The sequence below is a fragment of the Capra hircus genome, chromosome 11, assembly GCF_001704415.2.
Source record: "Capra hircus breed San Clemente chromosome 11, ASM170441v1, whole genome shotgun sequence".
Lineage (NCBI taxonomy): Eukaryota > Metazoa > Chordata > Mammalia > Artiodactyla > Bovidae > Capra > Capra hircus.
The window spans coordinates 81502465-81525784 of NC_030818.1; the positions used below are offsets into that span (position 1 = coordinate 81502465).

General features: G+C 45.6%; 1 protein-coding gene across 2 annotated transcripts in view; it reads left to right on the plus strand.

The window, feature by feature from the left end:
• Positions 9188–23320, plus strand: part of FAM49A (family with sequence similarity 49 member A) — a 102784-nt gene continuing 88651 nt past the window's right edge. The window contains exon 1 of one of the 2 annotated variants that reach the window (XM_018055616.1): positions 9188–9259. The gene's annotated coding sequence lies outside the window, so the exon portion shown is untranslated. Of the gene's footprint in view, positions 9260–9401; positions 9560–23320 lie in introns of those variants that run through there. The other variant, XM_018055617.1, reaches the window with a different exon arrangement.

Genomic DNA, 23320 nt, shown 5'->3' on the forward strand with positions numbered 1-23320 from the left:
ATAAATGTTATAAAAGATTATGTTCCTTTTATTCTAAAAAATATTAAATAGATTCAGGATTACCTAGGTGTAGATGAAATGTGGAAATCAGAAAACCAATTGCCTTTATGTATAGCAAAATAAAAATCACCATATTTTAAAAATGCTTCCATTTCTTCTCCCATTAACAGATGGGAAGCAGTTTGATGGAGTTTATTGGATGAAGCAGCTGCCCTCTGAGCAGTCACATCACATGAGTGACACTAATGAGACCAGTGAAATACTCAAGAGTCCAAGACTCCCCACCAAGAAATCACTGCAGCTCTATCAGGGTCATAGTGGGCATATTTGTGAGTTAGTCCTCAGCTCTAAAAATAAGCTGTGTAAATAATAAGGCTTATAATGATGATGACTATTATTTATAGCTTGCCCCAGCCTCCCAGGCAAATGTCTGGGGAAGAACAAAAAGATGCTTAGTATAATTAAAACAAAGAAAATATAGAGGTACAAGCATATGAGGAAATGAAACATTTGAACATCAGAAGCTGAGAAATATTTGTTGGATTTGATTAATAATCACTAATGTGTATTTTATTTGAAGATCATTCAGCTAAAAAAAGCAGATTGCAGGAGTTTTGTTTTATGCATAAAAAACCACCCTGAAACTGACTTTTCTATTAAAAAGTTCCTGTATGGCTAAACCTCTTCTGAGCTTGATTATATTTTTATACTTTACTTTTTCAGAAATAACTTGAAATAGTTTTTCTAATCTCCAGATCTTGAGGGGTTCCATTTGAGATTAACTCAAGAGATTCTTACTACTAAGTGTACATTAAATTTCAAGCACTGAGAACACAGATATTTTATTATATATGTAATTTATGAGCTATCTAATTTAATATGTGATATATTATATATCATATATAGTGCATATAACATATATTAAATGAGATAGCTCATAAATATGCATAATTCATAAATTCCAGGGGCTCAGGAAGTGATGGGAGAATTAAAATACTCTGAGATAAAGTGAGTTACAGGATCTGGGAATGTTGAGGATCAGAGTTCTGAAAAGACTTCACTACAAAGTGCTGTTGATATTTCTCCCACCTGAAAGGATATCTTGGACTTCATCCACTTAACAAGGGAGAATGGGGCATTGCAGGAAGAAGAAACTGCAGGGACAAAGGAAGAGAGGAGTGATATAATACTTTAAGAGAAGAAAGAAATGCAGCAGAAGGAACAACCAGAGCCAGATTACAAATGACCACATGGGTCATACGGTGTGACCATATGAGTTCTCCAAAGAATGTCTGACTGTCCTGGGGTGATGGAGAACCACTGGGGGTGTGAATAAAGGGGCTGCCATGATCATATATATCCCTTAGAAAGATCACTGGACAGTGTATTAGACGATCTGAATATGAAGACAGAGAGACCAGTCATAATGCTGTCAAAATAACTCAGGCAAGAGCTGATAAGGGGTTGATCTGGGCAGTAGTTCAAGGGAGGATAAAAAAAGAAGATAAATATGAGACCCAAATATATCAAAGTTCCTGCTAGTATCACTATTCTAAGGCATTTCTCAAGTGATTAAAGAGTCAAAAGGCAAACACAATAGGGTGAAAACCATTTAAAAAGGCAATTTTTTGTAATTATTATATACAGTAGCTATGCGCATTTAAACATAAAACATTCATATACTGCTCTCAGGGCTTGTAAAGAACCTCTGCAGAGTCAACCATTCTGTTTGGTGAGAAGTTTCACATCACCCTAGTGTCCAGTGGTATTTTCACCTCCCTACATTGAACACAATCTGTGATAACAAGAGAGAGTCCTGGTCTATGTCTGAATCAACCTTCTGCTTGCTCACTGATAAAGAAAAGAAATTATTTGCCAAGAAAAGGAAGATCTGGTAGTACAAGGAATTCAAGGCTTGGTCTTAAACTGTGATCCATGACACCTGTTTTATTTTCGTGACTATGGTTAGGACTCAGTTGATGACTTGAACAAGTTACATCAAGCTTTAATTTCCCTGGCTATAAAGTGGGTATAGTCAGAAGTGATCCCTGCTTAACTGTTTGTGATGCTGCCTAGATGACTGGGCTATGCCTATAAAATGCTCTCAGCCTTTGCTCAAAGGCCCTCTTACATGTCTCATTACTTTGTTGACAGTGATTGTGGAGTCGGGGTGAGCTTTGTGGGTGGTGAGGTTGAGTCCACTAGAGGGGCTGACTCATTTGGTCAAAGGTGCCAAAAGATGATGGAATCAGCAAAACCTGGACTTACCTGGTCCATCAAAGACTGAGATCAACTGACCTATGGAAGAGTATTAAAGGGTTTAGGAGAGAATGGTTAGAAGAGAATAGTTTGATGAGAATGGTTCAAAGAGAAAGGTTCAAGTCATATATTCTTGCAAATCAGAGAAAGAAGTAAGAATCAAAAGCAGAAATAAGTTTATAATGCAGAAAACTAAAATCGCTTTTAAAATTTGCCCAACTATGCACTGTAGCTTCACGTTTAATATCTCATTCATGCTTCCAACTGATACACAGTTCAGTTTAGTTCAGTTTAGTCACTCAGTCATGTCCAACTCTTTGCGACCCCATGGACTGCAGCACGCCAGGCCTCCCTGTCCATCACCAGCTCCCAGAGTCTATCCAAACTCATGTCCCTTGAGTCGGTGATGCCATCCAACCATCTCATCCTCTGTCATCCCCTTCTCTTCCCACCCTCAATCTTTCCCAGCATCAGGGTCATTTCAAATGAGTCAGCTCTCCGCATCAGGTGGCCAAATTATTGGAGTTTCAGCTTCAACATCAGTCCTTCCAATGAACACCCCGAATTGATCTCCTTTAGGATGGACTGGTTGGATCACCTTGCAGTCCAAGGGACTCTCAAGAGTCTTCTCCAACACCACAGTTCAAAAGCCTCAGTTCTTCGGTGCTCAGCTTTCTTTACAGTCCAATGCTCACATCCATACATGACTACTGGAAAAACCATAGCTTTGGCTAGACAGAACTTTGTTGCCAAAGTAATGTCTCTGCTTTTTAATATGCTGTCTAGGTTGGTCATAACTTTCCTTCCAAGGAGTAAGCGTCTTTTAATTTCATGGCTGCAATCACCATCTGCAGTGATTTTGGAGCCCCCCAAAATAAAGTCAGCCACTCTTTCCACTCTTTCCCGCCAGTTCCTTCTCCAATGCACGCATGCATGCTAAGTCACTTCATTCCTGTCTGACTCTGTGTGACCCCATAGACGGCAGCCCACCAGGCTCCTCCGTCCACAGGACTCCCCAGGCAAGAGTACTGGAGTGAGCTGTCATTTCCTTCTACATATACAACCTTGACATACTCCTTTTCCTATTTGGAACCAGTCTGATACACAGTAGACAGCCGGTAAATGTCAGTTGCATGAACGACTTTATGGTAAGTCCTATTGTTCTCATTTTGTATACAAGGGAGAGACAAGGGAGAGGGAACTTCTGCCCAAACTCATGGTGCCATAAGTGCAGAAGAGTCCAGATTTAAACCTGACCTCTGCAAAACTCCTACAAGGCCCCCAGGTCTCCCTGCCTCCAGATGCCACTTTCCTTCCCTATTACCACTCCGTGCTTCATCGCTGGTGCTACCTTTCTATTTCTGAACTAGGTAAATTTTCTCCATTCTTGACCATCGTTTGACACTATTTCTCCAGATCCTGAGAATTTATTGTTCTTTCTTCTTTTCTGGGGTGGGGGGCGGATGGATGGTGCTGTTTATAACCTTTTACCCATCTTGGAAGTCAATATCTGTATCGCCCACACTTGCCACACAAGAGGGATCTACTTCATTTGGAATGTTCTTTACATTCAAAAGCAGGGCTCTTCTTAGTAACTGACAGAAACCTAATGAGATCCTCATTCAATGGGAGAAGATCTGAGACATTTTGCTGTTTGATTAACAGAAGTTTATAAATGGTTGGGAGAAATCTCTAAAGAAATACAAGACTGGATTGAATTCTTCACTCATTCAAATGTCATTTATTGAGCATCACTTTTTCTCATGTATCAGGAGTTCTTTGAGATTCTGAAAAGATACAAAGACCAATAAGACAGAGCTCCTGGAGGCAGAGTTCATAGGCTCATCTGGAGGCACAATCAGTCTACATCCATCATTCATGGATTCTGTATTTGCGAATTTGCCTACTTACTGACATCAAAATCACTACTACTCTCTGGGCTTTTGTGTCATTTGTCAACACACACCAAGCAACAAAAACTTGACCCACCAATGAGCATGTTTCTAGTTGAGGTCAATTGAGAGAAAGCTCTACCTTCTTGATTCATGGCACACTGTAGACAAGTGCCATGTTTTGTTGTCTATATATCAATAGTACCATGTTTTCACATTTTTGTATTTTTTTTGTTGATGATTTCACTGTTTAAAATGGTCCTCAAACATTGCGATGAAGTGTTATCTGGTGTTCTTAAGTGCAAGAAGGTGGTGCTGTGCCTTAAGAAGAAAATGCCTGTGTTAGACAAGCTTCACTCAATATGAGTTACAGTGCTGCTGACTGTGAGTTCATTGTTAATGAATCAACAGTATATATTAAATCAGTATTTTTAAGTAGATTTTGGACTCCAAAATCACTGCAGATGGTGACTGAAGCCATGAAATTAAAAGCTGTGTTTTGGAAGGAAAGCTATGACAACCCTAGACAGAGTATTAAAAAGCAGAGACATCACTTTGTTGACAAAGGTCTGTCTAGTCAAAGCTATGGTTTTTCCAGTAATCATGTATGGATGTGAGGTTGGACCATAAAGAAGGCTGAACACCAAACAATTGATGCTTTCAAATCCTGGTGCTTGATAAGACTCTTGAGAGTTCATTGGACCATAAGTAGACTGAAACAGTCAATCCTAAAGGAAACCAACCCTGAATATTCATTGGAAAGACTAATGCTGAAGCGGAAGCTCCAATACTTTGGCCATCGATAAGAAGAGCCAACTCATTGGAAAGGACCCTGAAGGTGGGAAAGATTCAAGGCAAAAGGAGAAGGTGGAGGCCTAGGATGAGATGGTTAGATAGCATCACCGACTCAATGGACATGAATTTGAGCGAACTATGCGAGTTAGTGAAGGATGAAAATGTTATCATCAGAAGCTCACAGGAACCGAATCTTGAATTTTTCCTAGGAGCAGTGGTTCAATATTTGTTAGGTCAACGTTTGTGGTGATTTCATAGAACACAGTTACTGGGAATAACAAAAATCAACTACATATAAATTTATCAGATTCACGCAACTTTCTGAGTGGTATGATAAAGGTATGAATGTAATACTATGAAAGCCCATGAGAACGAACATTTGACTTGGCCCTGGAGAGTTGAAGAAAGCTTTTCAGATGGGTTGTTTTTGAACCAGGATGCTTAAAATGAATAGAAACTCAATAAATGGAGCAGGCTGGAAGGTCATTTAAGGGAGAGAGCCATGTGCAAAGAAGGGGAGCCTGACACGCTGTGAATTAAAACATGATGATTTCAGCCGTCTTAACTCATAGGCTCCAATTCAGCCACAGGCAATGATTTTCAGCCATTACCAAGTTTCTGTACATAGTTTGGGGTGTGATTTTTCTTTTCTTTCTTTTTTTTTTTTTTTCTGCAACAAGGAAGTGTGCAGCATGTCAGCTGTGAAAATTGGCTCAGTATTCATAATCAAATCTATTATGCTCCCTCTGAAGCCAGGGCCATGTTTCTGTAGAAACACTCAGTTACATAAAAGAACCCTGGCCTGTAATGGGCAAGAAACCCCACCACCCTTGGAAGCCACTATCGTCATACTAGAGGGAAGGTGTGATATAATTCCTGTGGAACTAAGTGAAGTGGGAGGGCAAAATAAAGATTTCTCCCTGTGAAGTAGCAAGCAGAGAGCGCTGCAGGGGTTCAGCCTCCATTCCAAGTACTAATCTATGAATCAACGCACCAAACACCAAGTCTGAAATGAGCACTTACTGAATGCCCAGTTAGTCAATGCACTAGGAGGAAAAACACGCATACACACACAAAACTATTTTTTCTTTCACAGTTTCAGAGCTGAAATCAGCTCTCCCATCTATCTGCTAAGTTTTATTATTCTAATTTTAGAGATGAGAAAACTGAAACTCCAAAGGATTAAGTAACATAGGTTCATATAGCCAGTGAGTGACAGAATCAGCATGTATGCTCAGCTTTGACTCCAAATAAAGTGAAGGTTTTCTCTGTGTCTCAGATAAGATCCTTGTCCTCAAGAAACTTGCATATGTGATGAAGCAAAGAGTGAGTGGCTCAGATTGTCAACTTCGCAGGAATTTAGAAGAAGGAAGTGTGAGCCTATAGTCCACCATTGTCCTGAAGGCATCATTAGCCTTGGAACCAGTGGTCTCTGACAGCTGGAGATGGGGGAGTAAGTCATTGGAGGTATATATATGTTTATACACACAATCAAAGGATCAGAGCAGAAATGTCTTTGGAAGCACCAAGGGGAGCTATGCTGAGAAGTGAAGTAAAGTGAAATTCGCTCAGTCATGTCCGATTCGTTACGACCCCATGGACTTAGTCCATGGGATTCTCCAGGCCAAAATACTGGAGTAGGTAGCCTTTCCCTTCTCCAGGGGATCTTCCTGACCCAGGAATCAAACCGGGGTATCCTGTGTTGCAGGAGGATTCTTTACCAACTGAGCTATGAGGGAAGCCCATGCTGAGAAGGGGAAATCTTATGTGTCCAGGGATTTAGAAGGAATGTTCCACCTGCCCTAGGATGAATCTCAATGGATGGAGAGGAGCCCTGGGTGGGATCAGCTCTTGTTGCTTGGTCTCCACAGGGGATCACTTGCACCCATCACTTTCAGCCTTATTGCTCACTCAACAAATATTATTGGAGACCAGTTTGTGCCAAGTATTGCTCTCAGCACTGGGGATGCTTCAGAGAATGTGTTTCCAAATGTCAGAGAGCAGAACTGGTCCATGGAGGGCAATGCAGAGCCCCTGGATGATGATGGCACTTCTCTCCTGGTCTTTCTCATCACTGTCTCCTTTTCTTCCTCCAAATTGCAGTCAGTCTCCTTATTTGAGGTTCCAGTCAAGGCTGCCCAGTGCATGGGAGTTCCCAGAATCAAGTGTAGCCTTCTCAGGTTGATGTTCAGGGTCTCCGTTCTCAGCCGCACTTTGTCCAGCCCCTGACATTGCAACCACAGCAGACCTCTTTGTCCCTCTACCTGGAGGGTCCTTGACCTCATTTCCTGCCTCCTGAAGTCTAGTCATCCTTCAAGGTTCAGCTTAAAAGAATCTGAACCCAATTTTCCCCAATCACAATGAACTCCTTGTCCTGAGCCCACATGAAAATACCTCTGTTTTAGCCTATTTTCTCTTCTGCCTTGCCATAAACTGGGCTGGCAATCAGTCTGTCTACTTCTCAGGCCAGGGGCACATGTTACATCACCATCATTTGGTTTAGCACAGTGCCTGGCCCTTTGTCAAAGCTCAAGGTATCTCTTTAAAAAAATACATACATGACAGGATGTCCTTGAAATTAGAGCAGTCTGGTTTAAATTTAATTTAATTAAGGTTCATTTTAGAAAATGTATATTTTGAAGAAAGACCACTGAAATTTCATCTCAACCTACCTGCCCCCTCACTGACAGCTTAATTTCACTGTAATCTTTATTATAGTAACCTCTAAACTTGTTATTAGTATTACTGACAAAGTTGAAAGACCATTTCATCTGATTATTGTGTCTTAGGAAACACATAATTATTAAATTCCACACTAATAATTAGAAACCCTATTATTTCACAATGGGCTAGGCAACACCACGCAGGTAGCCCTCAATTAGTGAAACAGAAGCCCTCTTTAAGTGTGTGGAAGTGAAATTTCATACATCAAATAGTCTCTTCTCACCAACTTCAGCTGTGTTATTAGAGACAGACGAGTGTAAAGTAAGGAGTCCTCCCGTGATCTGAAATGACGGTGTCGCGTGGGGTGAATGGTGTCTGTGGCTGGCTTGTCCTTGCCCTCCTCAGACCCTGACCAGGTTCACAGTGGATAGAATAAGTCAGAAACTTTGCTGTGTATATGTACACGAGTGGAGCAAGAAGGATTTTCCAGTAGAGCCACCCAAAGATAAAACAGGTCTTTGCAGGGATTGACAACATGGTCTGGTTCAAGTACAGGCAACTTGACTAGCAAAAATAAAAAATGGAGACCTGTGCATTCTGATCTAAATTCTTGCCAAAACTCAGAGCAGGAGCTCCCTCAAGAAGAAGAACTGATCGGAGGTCTCTTGAAGCTTTCTAACTCCAGAACCAGGACGGCCTGATGCACCCAAACCACACATTCCTGGAGAAACAGCTGCAGCCTCCAGCACGTTCGTGGCCCGGGCCCCTTGTAGGGGTTTAATAAAGTTTCACGATACTCTGGCTGATTGACTGGGAAAGGAAGCGGGAGAGGCCTGTGCCTGCAGGAGGCCCCCCCCAACAGGAGCTCTGACTCACAACCTGTTTGGCAATGAGCAGCCCTCTTTGGCTTCCTGAATCTCTCTCTCTAGATGGCAGATGTTTTAAAACAATGATCGTGACAATGACACTGTAATCCCCTACTTTCCCTTGCATCATAGGGTTTTTTTTTCAAGTGTTTTTGCAGACTTGCTCTGAAGGGTAATAACATATTTTGGACTAAGCATTTGCAAAGATTTTTGAGGGTCCCTTCAGATAAGGGCAGCCCCCAGGGCTGGGACTCTGTTAACAGTCTGTGCCGGGAGGGGCAGGGAGGAGAACTGGATTCAAAATCGAGGGTAATTTGGAAGGGGGTGGTTGAGGCTGGGATGGTCTAGCTGGGTGCATGGGCACACATTTGGAAGTGCGGCTACGGATTAATCAAAAGACCGGTCCCCCGTCCTTTTTTTTTTTTTTTTTTTAAGAGAAATAGTGGGTATGGAGGAATTCCGTGTGTAGAAGTAGCAGGGGCAGATGCAGGCTTCCCCTTGGAGGGCAAAGCCAGAGGCTAAGGCCGAAAAAAAGAGCAGGAATGACCGTGTGCGTAGGTGGTCAGCACTATGGGTCTGGGAAGGGGACCCGGCCGGATGACGGCGGGGTGGGGCTCCCTGGGGGCCGGGGCGGGGCGGCCGCAGCGGGCGGGGCTGGGGGCGGGGCTGGGGCGGGGCTCGGGGCCGGCTCGCAGGCTGCGGCGGCCGCGGGAGAGGCGTCCACAGCGGCGGCGGCTGGGGCAGCGGCGGACCGGCGGCGGAGCAGGGCGGCGGAGACTCGGGGTGAGCGCGGCGCGGGTGCGGCGGGGTTCGCGGCCGGGGGCCTGCAGGGACGCCGACTCCGGAGGCGCCCGGAGAACCCTGCCGTCCTTCCCCAGCTCCCGACGCAGCCTTCGGGGAAGGGCGGGCGGGAGGGCGAGCTGAGGATCCAGTCCTTTTAGCCCGTCTCCGGCGATCGCCGTCCAGATGTCCGACTTGGAGCCCCTTTGCCCTTCTGCGGAGCACAGCCTCGTGATTGTGCCCCGGATCATCTCTCTCGTCGCTCAGCCGCTCAACATCTTTCCCCTTCAACCCCAGCGCCAGGTAGCTTGGGCTCCAAAGCCAATTCTTCCGGAAGACCCCCAACTCTGCTTCTCCGTTCCTACCACCAGAGACCCGGATCCCCACCACTCCCTACCGCCCCCAGAGGCAGGGACGACCCCCGCTCCCTGGGGCCTGCACACCTGGACGTTTGTGCTGCCACCTGCCAGGGAGATTATTTGCCAGCCAGACGGCCCGCAGCTGTGCGGGGACCCAGACCGCCTTGCCATCACCCTCCCCCTCCCCCGCTTAGAATCCCCCAGTCTGAAGAAAGGGACTTCACCGGATCCTTAGCTTTGGGAACAATTTGACCCACTTCCCGAAAGACTGGTCCCAAGCCAGCTAGGCTGTTTGCGGGCAACACCTGTCATGCCTGCTAGCCGAAGGACCGAAGAGCCTCTGTTATATCGAGCCAGAGGGTCCCTGGGTCCTTCTCCAGGCTGCCCTGATTTTGTGACCAGCGTTCCCAGAGACTGGGGCCACGAGCTTTTGTCATTTGCCGACCCCACCCTGGGTTCTCCAGAATTCCCCTCCCCTGTAGGGTCCAGCACTGATGGGCAACAGTACTGGCCCTGGCCCCCCTCCGGTGCCCCTGTTTCCCCCTCCGCTCCCCCCAGGGAACCCAGGGCAGAGTCCTGGAGCCTGTATGCAGGGCCTCAGTCTCCCCACCAGCCCTTTGGCCCTCCTTCCCTTCCCTGTCAGAAACTTTCCCCTTCTTTCCAGGCACCATCACTCTGGTTGGGCCTGGGGCCATCTGCACAGCGCCGTGTCCCCAGGGCACTGAAAGCTGGGCTGGGACTGTGGGCTGGGACGTGTGCTGGGCCAGTGCGAGGAGGGTGGCTGATAGCCAGGTCAGGCTGGGCATCTGGGCCCCAGGGGTTGGGGTTGAGGGGAACCGGCAAGGTTTAGGGTGGGCCGTTGGCTTTCCCTGAGCACTGAAGGAGGTCCAAGAGCTTGCTTTGCTGTAGAGAGAGAAGGCAGAACAGGGGCTGTTTTTCCTGCGTGCTTCTGACTGTCTTTTGTTGCTATGGTGACAGTTTTGCCTCTCTTCCTTCTTCTGACTCTTCTGGGAGCTGGTTTTTATTGGTCTGTTGTCCTGTCTTTTATGGCTCTAATTTCTCCTTTCTATTTGCTCTGAAATAAACAGTCATAAACCTGGGCCCCAGGCCGGGGGACTGGCAGAATCTCACCTCCTCCTGGCCCCCACGCTCCAGTGAGGGGAGGGTAGAGGAGAGAGGTAGAGACAGACCTGGCCACACCATCTCCTGCTCCCAGCTCTGGGATGGGGGCTGTGGCATCACAGCCTGGGGCTCACAGTGGATAGCACCGGGGCCCCAGGGCTAATAATAGACCCAAGCGTGATGCAGAAGCCCGGGAATATTATTTCCTTTCATATTCAAGGCAGTTTTGTGGTGTAGGGTCTGTCTCTACCTTGCAGATGACAAGACTAAGCTCAGAGTGAGCTATTTCCCTCAGGTCACTCTGCTTTCAGCAGACAGTGGGCACTGAGGTTTTGTTGAATGGATGGAAAAGTGATGGAGCTGATGGGCAAACACCCAGCTCGCTCCCTGGCCACCTCTCAGGCTCCCAGGTACTGGTCCCAGGAGAGGGATAACAGCGCTCCCTAAACCTTCATGCTGGGAGATTCAAGTGGGAAGGGTGTTCCCTAGTTTCTCTGGTAGACCCCTCCAGACCCTGCCAGAGAGCGACCTGTCAGGTCCTTTGCGTACCCTTGACTCTTCAGGTTGGGGGAGCTGAAGTTGGGAGGAGAGTCAAGCTACTTGGGACTTCCTGTTTTTACTCAGCACCCAGAAGCATTCGGCTTGCTTTTACTCTCAGAGCCGGGTGAGTTGGGGACACGGAGAGCTCAGGAGATCTTCACAAGCCAGCCCTGGGCGAGGAGCTCAGAGCTGTCCAGGCCATGGGTCACCGACTGTCAGCTGTCAGTGACACACTCCCAGAGAAGCTGTCCTCCCTTTTATTTTTCCCTTCACCACACACTCTTTTCTTCTCCACCCCGCCCCTCCCCACCCTTTACTTTGCGGGTGCTCTTGGCCTGTTAGTAATGAGCTGGAAAAGCGTCATGGTGGCAGGAAAAAAACAGGGAGTCAGCAGCCCATTGTCAAATTCCAGCCCTGGGGCAGTCACTCATGTGGACCTCAGTTTTAACCTTTAAAATGGGGTTGATAGCATCTCTCCTCCTAGCCACAGTTGGCTTGTTTTTGTGGGGTGGAATGCAGTAGCTTACAGGGAGTACTTTTTTTTTTGCAAAATTGAAAGCCTGAAGGGCCCATCATGTCCTCTTCCTGTTGGGAGGTCTCCATGTTAAAGACACCCCCAAAGCACTGCTCAGAGATGAAGAATTGATTTAAGAATAATTAAGCTGTGAAATCTTAGTATCAGAGGTGTTCTCCAGTCTGCAGGTCCAGACTCGATGTTGGATCAATCTGTTTCTTTAGTTATGCACCTTCTGTTAACTGAGCATCTACTCTGTACCAAATGTAGTTTGGGGAACTGGGGATTTTAAAAAGTGAACACTGTTTCTGTTTTCAAAGAATGCAGTCGGGGGGTAAAGACAGATGTGAAAGGAGAGCCTTGCAATCCGTAGGACAAGTGGGTGACCAAGGAGAAGGTGGGGTGATGGGGACCCAGAGATGGTGAGTTGACTTGGCCCCCATGTTAGGGTTGAATCATTCATCCTGTGCTTTGTGACTGAAACACAATTCTCTTACCTCTGCCCACGTGGCAAGCCCTCAGTCCGGCCCTCCCAGCCAGAGTGGGTGGTTGCTGAGCCCCTCATTCAGCTCTGTGAACAGTGTCAGGTTTGTGGCAGGGGCCAGTCCTGCCTTCCTTCCTGACTTTTGACTCATCCACTCGCCGTAGCCTCTGGCTCCGAGTTCATCTTGGTCAAAATCCTTTCTCCAAGGCTGCAGGAATTACCTGACAAGGCAGCATGGTGACTGGAAAGAAAATGGACTTTTGGAGTCAGCCATGAATTCAAACTCTCCTACTGTTGTGTCCTAGGGGTGGGCTCCTGAGGAGCATCTGACCTCCCTGAGCCTTGGCTGTCGCACCTGTAAAATGGTAATAATGAGACTTGCCCTCTAGGAAGTGGATGATCTTATGCATTTATAGGCTCTGGCCTGGTGCCCACCTCACGCTTACTGTTATTTAGTTATATTGATTAGAAAGGAGTTCTCAGTTACCGGCCCTCTGGGTCCTCTTCAAGCCGTGGTGGGGAGCTTTTTGATCTAATTCTGGCCTTCAGAGATTCATTATCGGGGAAAGCTAAAAATCGGCCACACTCCTGTTCTAAGCACTGCTGGTTAATCTTTGAGTTCTCTCTCAACAGATAAACTGTGCTGAGCAACGTGGTGTTTGATGTCCTCAAGAGGGAACAAATTTGAAACGGCAACAAACACCCTATGTTTAAGAAACGTGTCACTATGAGAATAATTTGATGTAGTTCCACTTATTACTTTTTGGTGTCAAGTCCAAAAAAAAAAAATCATTGCCGCATATGTTTTCTTCTGGAAGTTTTATGGTTTTAGGTCTTACATTCAATCTATTTTTTGAGTTACTTTTTGTGTGCAGTGTAAGATAGTGGTCCAGTTTGGTTCTTTTGCATGTGGCTGTCGTTTTCCCAGCACGATTTATTGAAGAGACTGTCCTTTCTCCACTGTATACCCTGGCTCCTCTGTCAGACAACACTTTGAAATGAGTGCTTCACATTTTTATTCTGGGCCTGTTTAGTTTCCTTTTATTTTCTTAAGTTATACTACCTATGGAAAAACATTTTCTCAAATCATCACTGCAACTCTGTGATATTAGTATTTATTGTGCCCTTTGGACAGTGAAGGAAATTGGCAAAGGTCTCTGGCGCAGAGTCCAACAACTAGTAAGTGGCAGGGCCAGAATTTTAAACTGGGTCCTACTTGCTCTTCGTGCCAAGGTACACAGCATTGTCATCTCCTTGGCTGGTGTGTCAGTAACCTAAAATAATTGTGTTTGGAGCATGGGAGCAGATTTTAACAGGGGTGGGACCCGTCAGGGCTGTAACTTGGACCCAGGCTCATAGTAAATATTTAGAGACTTTATTGGGGTTTTGCTCTCATCACAGCATTATCAAGGTTTTTGGCAGTTGGCTGAGGTGTCATTCCTAGAAGTGGTGAAGAGGAGAGGAGTTTGGCATGTACAAGTTCAGAGAAAATTTTGATGATGCTTGAAATAGCTTCCTTTGCCTAAGAATGGGTTACCGGTTTGTCATTGACATAAATTGAACTGATTTTCGGGCTGAACGTATGAATGGAGAGCATGACAGGAAAAAGGGGACAGAAGCAAGAAGGTCAGAAAACCTGAGTCAGCGGCCCAACAAATACAGGGGTGGTTGGGATTCAGTCTATCAGTATAACTCATGGCTGGGAGACAGAGGTAGGAAAGTGGTTACAGAATGGCCCCCTCCCAGCATTTCTTTCCTGGGTGATTTAGAAATCGAATTTCTCTTGCCCAAGGACCCCATTGTTCTGAAAACGGTTCCATGTTTGCCGGCAACATGTTTCCTGGTCCAGCTTAGCTCTGCTGACAGATCCGTTTCTATTTGCAATTATCTCAAGGCATGAGTCTGGTGTCTGCTTGTTTAATGACTTCACTTTCTAATAAAAATTCTATATGGCATAGATAATTAGATCTTTAAAATGAAACTGGGGAAATGGGATGCCCCCAAAGAGTTGAATTGCACTTTTATGAGGGATCAAGCATAAAAAATGGGATCATTCACTCATTCACTTAGCAAATGTGTATGAGACTGGTTCTTGCCTGGTGCTCTGCTAGACAGAAAACAAGGATCAAGATGGTTTGTCCCTGTCCACAGGTAGTGCTTGCTCCAGGAGAGGCAGGGGAGGAAACACACACCTGAAATGGGGCTTGGAGAATGTCATAAAGAAAAGCAGTGCAAGGGGGTGGGGAGTGGGGAACTGTCATTGTTTCAACAATGACAACACAGCTCTCATTGCAACACAGTCCATTTTGCTCCCCATGGGCGTTGTCTGTGGTACACCTCTATCACACTTGACACTGCAGGGAGAAGAAGCCTGGAAGAGAAAAGGTTAAGCCTGGATGATGAACGACTCAGCTCTATTCCTAGCTTCCTGCATTGGGGAAGAGGAGCAGTTCTCTGTAGGAGACCCCCCCCCCCCCCATAGCTACAGTTTCAGGCTTCCCAGGTGACTCAGTGGTAAAGAACCCCCCTGCCAATGCAGAAGCCTCAGGAGATGTGGATTCGATCCCTGGGTCAGGAAGATCCCTTGGAGAAGGAAATGGCAAACCACTCCAGTATTCTTGCCTGGAGAGTCACATGGTCGGAGGAGCCTGGCAGACTCAGGCTGCAGTCCTTGGAGTCTCAGAGAGTCAGACGCGACAGAGTGACTGCGCAAGCAGGCACACAGCCATAGTTTCAGTTACCCATTCTCAACCTCAGTCTGGAAATATTAAATGGAAAATTCCCAAACTAAGCAATTCATAAATTTTATGTTGTGCACCATTCTGAGGAGTGTGGTGAAATCTAGCCCCTTCCCGCTCAGTCCTACCTGCAATGAGAATCATCCCTTTGTCCAACGTATTCCTCCTATTAATCACTTAGTACCCATCTCAGTTACTGGATAGACTCTGGTGGTATCGCATTACTGTTGTTCAAGAAAGTCTTATTTTACTTAATAATGGAACTAATGTGCATGAGTAGTGATGCTGGCAATTTGGATGTGCCAAAAAAGGAAGCTGTAAAGTGTTTCCTTTCAGTGAAAAGGTGAAAATTCTCAACTTAATAAAGAAAGAAAAAAAAATCTTTGCTGAGGTTGGTAAGATCTAGAGTAAGAAATTCATGCTAGTTTTGCTGTTACACCTCAAGCTGCAAAAGTCACAGCTACATGAAGAGTGTTTAGTTAAGATGCAAAAGGCATTGAGTTTGTACAATAAGGTACTTTCAGAGAGAGGCCACATTTCCATAACTTTTATTACATCATATTGTTATAATGGATCTGCTTTTTTATTCGTTATTGGTGATCATCCCTGTCTGTGACTAATTTATAAACTTTATCATTGGCACATGTGTATCAGAAAAATCATGGTATATATAGTGTTCAGTACTATTTGTGGTTTCCACTGGCAGGCTTGGAACACATGGATCCCCTGAGAATAAAGGAGACCACTGTACTTTCTGTTGGTAAAACAGGAAGGCTGATTTGGTGACTTAGAAGGGAGCTTCCACATCTAGCCAGTGATTTGAGCTTCTGTCCCAAAGTGATAAGTGAAAAAGCAAAGCCTGGCAGCCGTAGTCAGTAAGGTTTCAAAAACAGAGCTGGAGTGGAGAAAACCCCGGGTGTTTTCAAAGAACACAGAAATCTTGCTCTCCCTCGTAGAAAGGGGGCCAAGTCTGATTGAACATCCTGATACATAGTTGAAGGTCAAGGCTGATGACAAAAGGCAGAAGGGCCTCAGGAGCTCAGTAGAGGTGGGAAGGACCCTTACCAGCTCACTCCCACATTCCAGAGCGTCCACCGACTGGAATGTGGAGGGTTGACCTCCACATCGTGACCACATTGAATGTGGTCTGTCCTCCGTATTCCAGTCGGTAGAGAATGCTTTGGTTCCTGCAGAATGCTCTCTGTTTTAAGTTAATATCCGTTTTAAAATCATTTAGTCTGATGATTTCTGGATTTTGGAATGCATTAAAATGCATAATCACTGTGGGACCTCAGAAACAGTGACAAGCACACAATTGCCTCAACACACTGTCAAACTCTCTCATCCCCAGTGTCATCCAAACTCAGGGTCTTCCAGCTGCAGTGATGAGGCCAGATCCCCTTCTCCTGGAGCAAAGAAGCAGAGAAGACCCACTCAGAGCTGCCTGGGCTTTGGCAAGTTATTCCATCTCTCTTGAGTCTCGTGTTTTCCCAGTAAAACACAGGCAGCAGCAGTACCTTCTGAATAATGAGCATTTAATATCCATTTTTAGTAGTCCTCTAAAGAGCTTTAGAGGACTTTCCTGGTGGCTCAAATAGTAAAGAATCTGCCTGCAATGCAGGAGACCTGAGTTCGATCTCTGAGTCAGGAAGATCTCCTGGAGAAGGGAATGGCAACCCACTCCAGTATTCTTCTGGAGAAGCTCATGGACAGAGGATCCTGGTGGGCTATGGTCCATGGACTCACAAAGAGCGACGGTCCATGGGGTCACACGACTGAGCGACTGACACTTCCACACTTCCACAAAGAGCTTTAGGAGCAGATATACCCATTCTATGGATGGGAAAACTGAGGGCCACAGGTGTTAGGAAGCTTGCATAATGTCACATCATTCATTAGGAAGATTGCATAGCTGGTACCTGAAACCATGTCTGTGTGCTTTCAAAGTGTGGCCTGTCTCTACCTTTTCACCCTAGAAATGAGATGATGCCAACGCTTTGAGATTCAGAGAGGTGAAATGGGCGCATGGAAATTACGTGGGAGCATCCCAGGGCTGTAGCGTGAGTGTGTCTGAAATCCACAGACCTGGGTGGAATCCTCCTTTTCCCTTGGGCCGATGCCTTAAGCTTATTGAGTTTTCCAAGTTTTGAACTGAAGTTAATAATATTTGTGGCCCAGAAACATTGCAAAGAATATAGGCACACCTTGTTTTACTGCACTTCCCAGATATTGCTTTTTTTTTCCTTGACAGATTGAAACTTTGTGGCAACCCTCAGTTAATCAAGTCTGTGCTGTTTTTCCAGCAGCATTTGCTCACTTCCGGTGTCCCTGTTATATCTTGGCAGTTATGGCAATATTTCAAGCTTTTTCATTATTATTGAATTTGTTCTGGTCCTCTGTGATCAGTGATCTTTGATCTGACTGCTTCAACTGGCTGAAAGCTCAGATGATGGTTAGCGCTTTTTAGCAATGAAATTTAAATTTTGCCAACTAAGATATGTATATTTTTTAGATATAGTGCTTTTGCACACTTAATAGTCTATAGTTTAGTGTAAATATAGCATTTATATGCACTGGAAACTCAAAAATTTCAGGTGACTTACTTTCTGAGGTGGTCTGAAACCAAGCCCACAGTATCTCTGAAAAAGTGAAAGTAAAAGTGAAGTCACTGAGTCGTGTCTGACTCTTTGCGACCCCTACCAAGCTCCTCCATCCATAGGATTCTCCAGGCAAGAATACTGGAGTGGGTTGCCATTTCCTTCTCCAGGGGATCTTCCCGACCCAGGGATCGAACCTGGGTTTCCCGCGTTGGAGGCAGACATTTTAACTTCTGAGCCACCAGGGAAGCGTGCCATAAATAAACGTCAGTCTTCATTTTGCCTGATCTTCTAAGAAAAGTGTGTTTGAAAAGTTCATCTACCTCCTTGGCTCCTTTTTATTTGCTGTTTTTGGTTGGAAACAGCAGGGAACTTCTTTCTCTAAAAGATGTGCTCCTGAATTGCCTTGGCAAAGCCACCCAAGTCCACTCTGCTGGACCTGTGTTTCTAGCTCATAAGCCATTGTTTCATACTTTAAATGAACCTGACCATGTTCCTTACTGGAGTGTAACAAGGATAAGACTCCCAGTTGACATCCAGCATTACGCCTACTATATGATCAGTCTTGCCTCCTGTCCTTCCTTGATTTTGTAAATGCATATGTATGTTTTCCTTAAAGTGTTGAGGCTTCAAATCTATGCCCTTGAGCACCTTCAGAAATAATCAATGGAGCTGTGAGTTGTTTTCTTACATTCCCTTATTTGCAAGTCGAAAATCCAAAATGCTCTGAAAATGCAAAGTTTTTATTTCTTTTTTCATAACTCACGTGGGTGCAAAAGCTGGCCTGATGGTACATGAGACTATTTTTAGTTTGTATTTATCCCACTCGGGATGAATATGTTTTTCATCAGAAGAATGAATGCTCCAGACCCTGCTGGGGGTGCGTGTAACATGGTATCTGTACTCTATTACCTTTCTAAAATCTGAAAAATTCTGAATTTGACAGCACATCTGAGCAAAGAGTTTCAAAGAAGCCTGTATGAATCTCTTTCTGAAAGCCCGGAGGAACTCACAGGACCCTTGGTGTTGGGGAGACACCAGAGGGGTCCTCCAATGTCTGCTTGATTCCAGATGCTGTAGTGACATGGTTTGTCATGTGCTCATCAAAAGCCTTTGTGGCCAGTTTTCTATTTCCTCAATTTAAATAAGAGGATATAAATTAAATGACCAGGCCCTGGCACAAAAACAAAACAAAATTAAAAAACAGTAACAAAACCTTTTAAAGCACAGGTTCCAAAGTTTCATGGGGACCAAGTATTTTTTTTTTAATTCCATAGAACTAAAATTAAGCTGGGAATTTTTGGTCTAGAGTGGCTTATAATTGTTTCGTCATTGTCCTTGGGGGAAGGTACGAGGGAATTTTTCAATCCTAATCATCCTTTTAGCCTTGTGAGGAGGAAGCAGGCCTTGGAGAATGAGCAGGAGGAAGTCAAAAGGCCCGAGTAGGCGTGAGAAGGTCTCCATTCTTATCTTGGTTTCGCTCTTGATTTGTTGAGGGATTTGGGCTCCTTGCCTCCCTTCTCTGGGCCCTCGGAACTCCATTTCAAAGTCAACTAATTCTTTCTCTCTTTCTGAGAGTCTAGGAGTTGAAGATGGGGCCCCCAAAGAGAGTGAAAAGCGTTGACCTGCCTCCTTGACTGCATCCTCCCAGCTTCCATCTGGCTCAAGGTGGACCGGAGGAGGCGAAAGGCTCTGCTTTGGTCTCCTCTGGGCCCGTCCTCTCTGCTTCTCTCACAACACGATCCTTTGATGCTGTGGCCTGGCTTGTGTGGGACTCACCTTGACCCCTGCACCTCCCTTGCTGCCTAGGGAGGGCTCACAGGATGTTTAACCCAGCCGTGCAGGTGACGCTGCCCTGCTGGTGATGGCCAGGCCTTGCTCTGTATCACTGGGCTACAGTCGAGGCCATGCCGGGCACGGTTGAGGGGGTGTAAGGAAGGAGGGAGGGAGTTCCCTGTTGCAGAGCCCAGGACCAGTGCAAGATCCGCCCAGGAAGACAGGGAGATGGAGTAGGTCCCTGCCATGGCCTGTGTGGGCAAGGGGTTGAAATGTAGAGCATTTAGGTAAAGGATGCTGAGGAGCCGTCTAATTCCCTGTCCTTGTCTCCTTTCTCCCTTTCTTTCTTCCTTCCTGCCTTCTCTTCCTTCTTTCTCACTTTTTCTCTTTTTGGAGTTTTCACTTAAAGTACCATCATTCTGACTTTTGCCAGGTTGAAAGTTTCCTCCAGAGTCTGACATGGTTTAAAAACTTGGTGTTTCTGTCTCCCAGAGGCCCCACCCTGTTCAGCCAGGAGATTCTCACTTGGCAGTAACTCATATTAGGAACTAGGGCCTTGACCTTGCACAGGGGACTTTCCCCAATGGAGAAGTGATCTTGACTTTGGGGATCCTGAAGTCCTTCAGTTCACACAGACTGTGGGAGCCACTGGGCAGTTGTAAACATCATTGACACCAAGGCGTACTAAGAGGAGGGCAGCTCTGGAGCGGCTGGTCTTCGTAAATTAACAAGGCCTGGGCTCCTGTGGGTGAGCGTGTATGAGTGTGAGTGTATGCCTGGTATGTGAGTGTGTGAGGGTACATGGTGTGTCATTGTGTGCATGGTATGTAGTGTGTATGTGAATGTGTGCAGATGTGTGTGTGTCAGTGTGAACGGGTGTGAGTGCATGGATTTGGAGGTCCTTTCGGATCCTGGGAGATGCTGCCAAGACCTGGGTCTAGGTCCTTTGGACAAGGTGCTCCCTCAGTCTGATTCCTGGCCTTTGTGTAGCTCGCAAATGGAACTGACCTCCCAGAGGGTCCCTGGGGCTGAGGGACCTCTGATATTTCAGGGACTAATGACCACCGACAAAAGCAATTCAGAGCTTAACTGGCAGGAAGCAACTAAATTATGTTTTCTTAGGGAGAAATATCTAATCTTTCAGCTTTGGAAACCCAGACCGCTGTCAAAGCTGATTTTATACATGTTTGAAAAGGCGCACATTATTTGAGGATGCATCTTTAAAAATAAGAGAAAAGCCTGATACAGGTTTTGAAAATGAAGGACTAGAGAAAATAGAAAGCAATACATCCAGTGTTATTTAGCAATCAGTTGGGGGAAGGTAGGAAAAGATTATGAAAGCGAAAAGGAAGAGAAGCAGAAAGAGAAACGGAAGAGAAACTGAGCTGCCTGTGCCCGGTGATGGGCGGTGGGCCCGTCTCCTGGTCCAGATTCTTCTGGGCCAAACCCAGGCTGAGCTGAGAGAGTCAGGAGGCTAGAGGCGAAGGTGGGGGAGGAACACGGGGAGAAGTGGGTAGAGGATCCTTTGCAGAGTTTGCTTCTACGCTTCCGAGGATCAGGAAGACATCTGGGGTGACGGAGAGTGCCCTGTCCAGGGAGTCCCCTAGGGGCCGAGGTCTCCCACCGGCCCAGATAACCTTCTGTAACTATCTGTCTCTCGCTGTCCCTCGGTTCCTCAGCCTGCAGCTGCTGAAAACGTTCTTATCCATGGGTGCAAATTGCAGGCTTGCTCCCATGGGACTGGGGGCGAGGGTGTCAGCACCTGTGGGTGGAGATGAGATGCTCTGTGCATCTCCTCCATTTTCCCTCCCTTTAAACCACCTGTCTGAAGGCCCCTTTCCCTCTGTCCACTCTGTAACCCGCTAGTAAGGCTGTGGGCTGTGTGAATATATCTGTTCCACCTCAAATTCAGGAAATGATTTGAATACCTCATATCAGCTAAAATAGCAGCAGTTAGATTGCTATTTCATCATATATATGCATGAGTAATTCTTTGTACATAGTTATTTACAGGTTACCCTATACCGACATGGCCCTAATGTTTCAAAGTCTACCACATTTTAAGTCATATTTGTAACAATGAGTTGTGATCTTTAGCATGCCTTTAATACCCATCAGTTCTATTTCACTAGTCTGTCTGTATACATTCCTCACCCTACAGACAACCTTGCAAGGTAGATATATTTCTGTCTCTTACAGATAAAAACTGAAACTAAGACAGTTTTATAAACTTGCTTTAAGACATAGGATTGAAAGTGGGGCACCAGGATTTGGATTCAAGACTGTCTGGCTTTCAGAGTCCTACTCTTTCCCACACCACATACTTCATTCTGCTTCCAGGCCACAATTTTATTTTTTTTCTTAGGAAAATCAAATCTTTTTATTTTTCCTGACGTGGTTCTACTTAAGCCTCAGAAAATGCAACCATAGCTGGAGTTCTTTGTCTCCTTCCAGTGGAGTCCCACGGTGCTCCCTACCTTAATGTAAACTTCATGCAAATAATATATTTCCATATAACAAACTTTTGCCATGCATGTGTTAAGTTCTAGAAACTTTCCTGTGTCATTTAATGGGAGAAGATGTTGTGACTTTATTTTACAGAGGTCAAAACTAAGTTTCAGAGAGAGGCAGTTATTTATTTTATTATTTATTCTGTGGCTTGCTTTGTGAGTTAACATTTTGGAGTATTGCTCTGTAGGGGGCTTGGGATTTTTCCTCTGGCTGAGGGCCAAAGTACCGCATGTTGAATCATGAAATGGAGCCCCAAATGACCCACCCGTCTCTCAGCCGCATTGTCTCTGTCTGCTGCGGTCAGAACCCCGTCTTGTGGTTGTGAAGAAAGACCTGGTTCCTCTTATCTTTCCCCATCTTGCATCAGCCTGCACCATCCTTGGCCATTTGAACTGGGCCCAACTCCTGTTCTAGTTTCATGGCTCATCACTGACTTGCCAATATTATGCATTAGCTTCATATTATGGAAGGGATCATGGTGATATGTTTACCCAAGATTGCACATGAGTTACATATGCTCTTTCCTTTCCTGAACAGATTCTCTGAGATTCACTTCCGGTGTTTCATTCACCTAAAAACTTCCCCAACTACCCAACAAATTCGTCCACCCATCCATCCATCATCCATCCATCCATCATCCATCCATCCATCCACTTATTCAACAAAAACTTATTGAGTACCCACAATGAGTCAGGTACTCCTTTGGGTCAGTATCTGGAGAGTCAACAGTGAACCAAACAGCCAAACCCCCTGCTTCATGGAGCTTACAATCAACTGGGGAAAAACGGACCATAAATAATATAAGCAAGTAAAACAGAGACGATGTTAGATGGTTGCAAGTTGATGAAGGAACATGAAGCAGAGATAGGTGTACACAGTGAGGGGTTGGTGGGGAGAGTTTGAGGGAAAAGAGTTGCTATTTTAAGTTGGATGGTCAAGGAACATCTCAGAGAGGGGGATGCTGCAGGGAAGACCTGCAGAGAATGAGACAGTGTACCACACAGCTCACTTGGAGAAACATGTTCCAGGCGGAGGGTCAAAACTTCAGAACACGGGGCAAGTGCAGGACTTTAAAACCTGGAGTGGGTGATGCCGGCTTGGCGATGGAACAGCACAGAGGCCAGGGCTGTGGCTGAGTGGACGAGAGGCAGGTGGGGAGGTTGGGGAGACAGCCAAGGGCTGGCCGGCAACTTCAGGGCTTCTCCTTCCAACTGAGAACCTTTGCTGTCTTTTTACAGCCTGCTTTTCCGTGGGTCTGTCCCCACCCTGGCCTGTGCACCCTGGAGGGAAGGCACCTAGCCCCAGGCCTGGGCTGGAAGGAGAGTGCAGCATTGATGATAACTCTGCTCATTTTTTTCTCTTTGTCTTTTTTTTTCAGTTTTAACTTTTTTATTGACACATAGTTGACATACAACGTTGTATT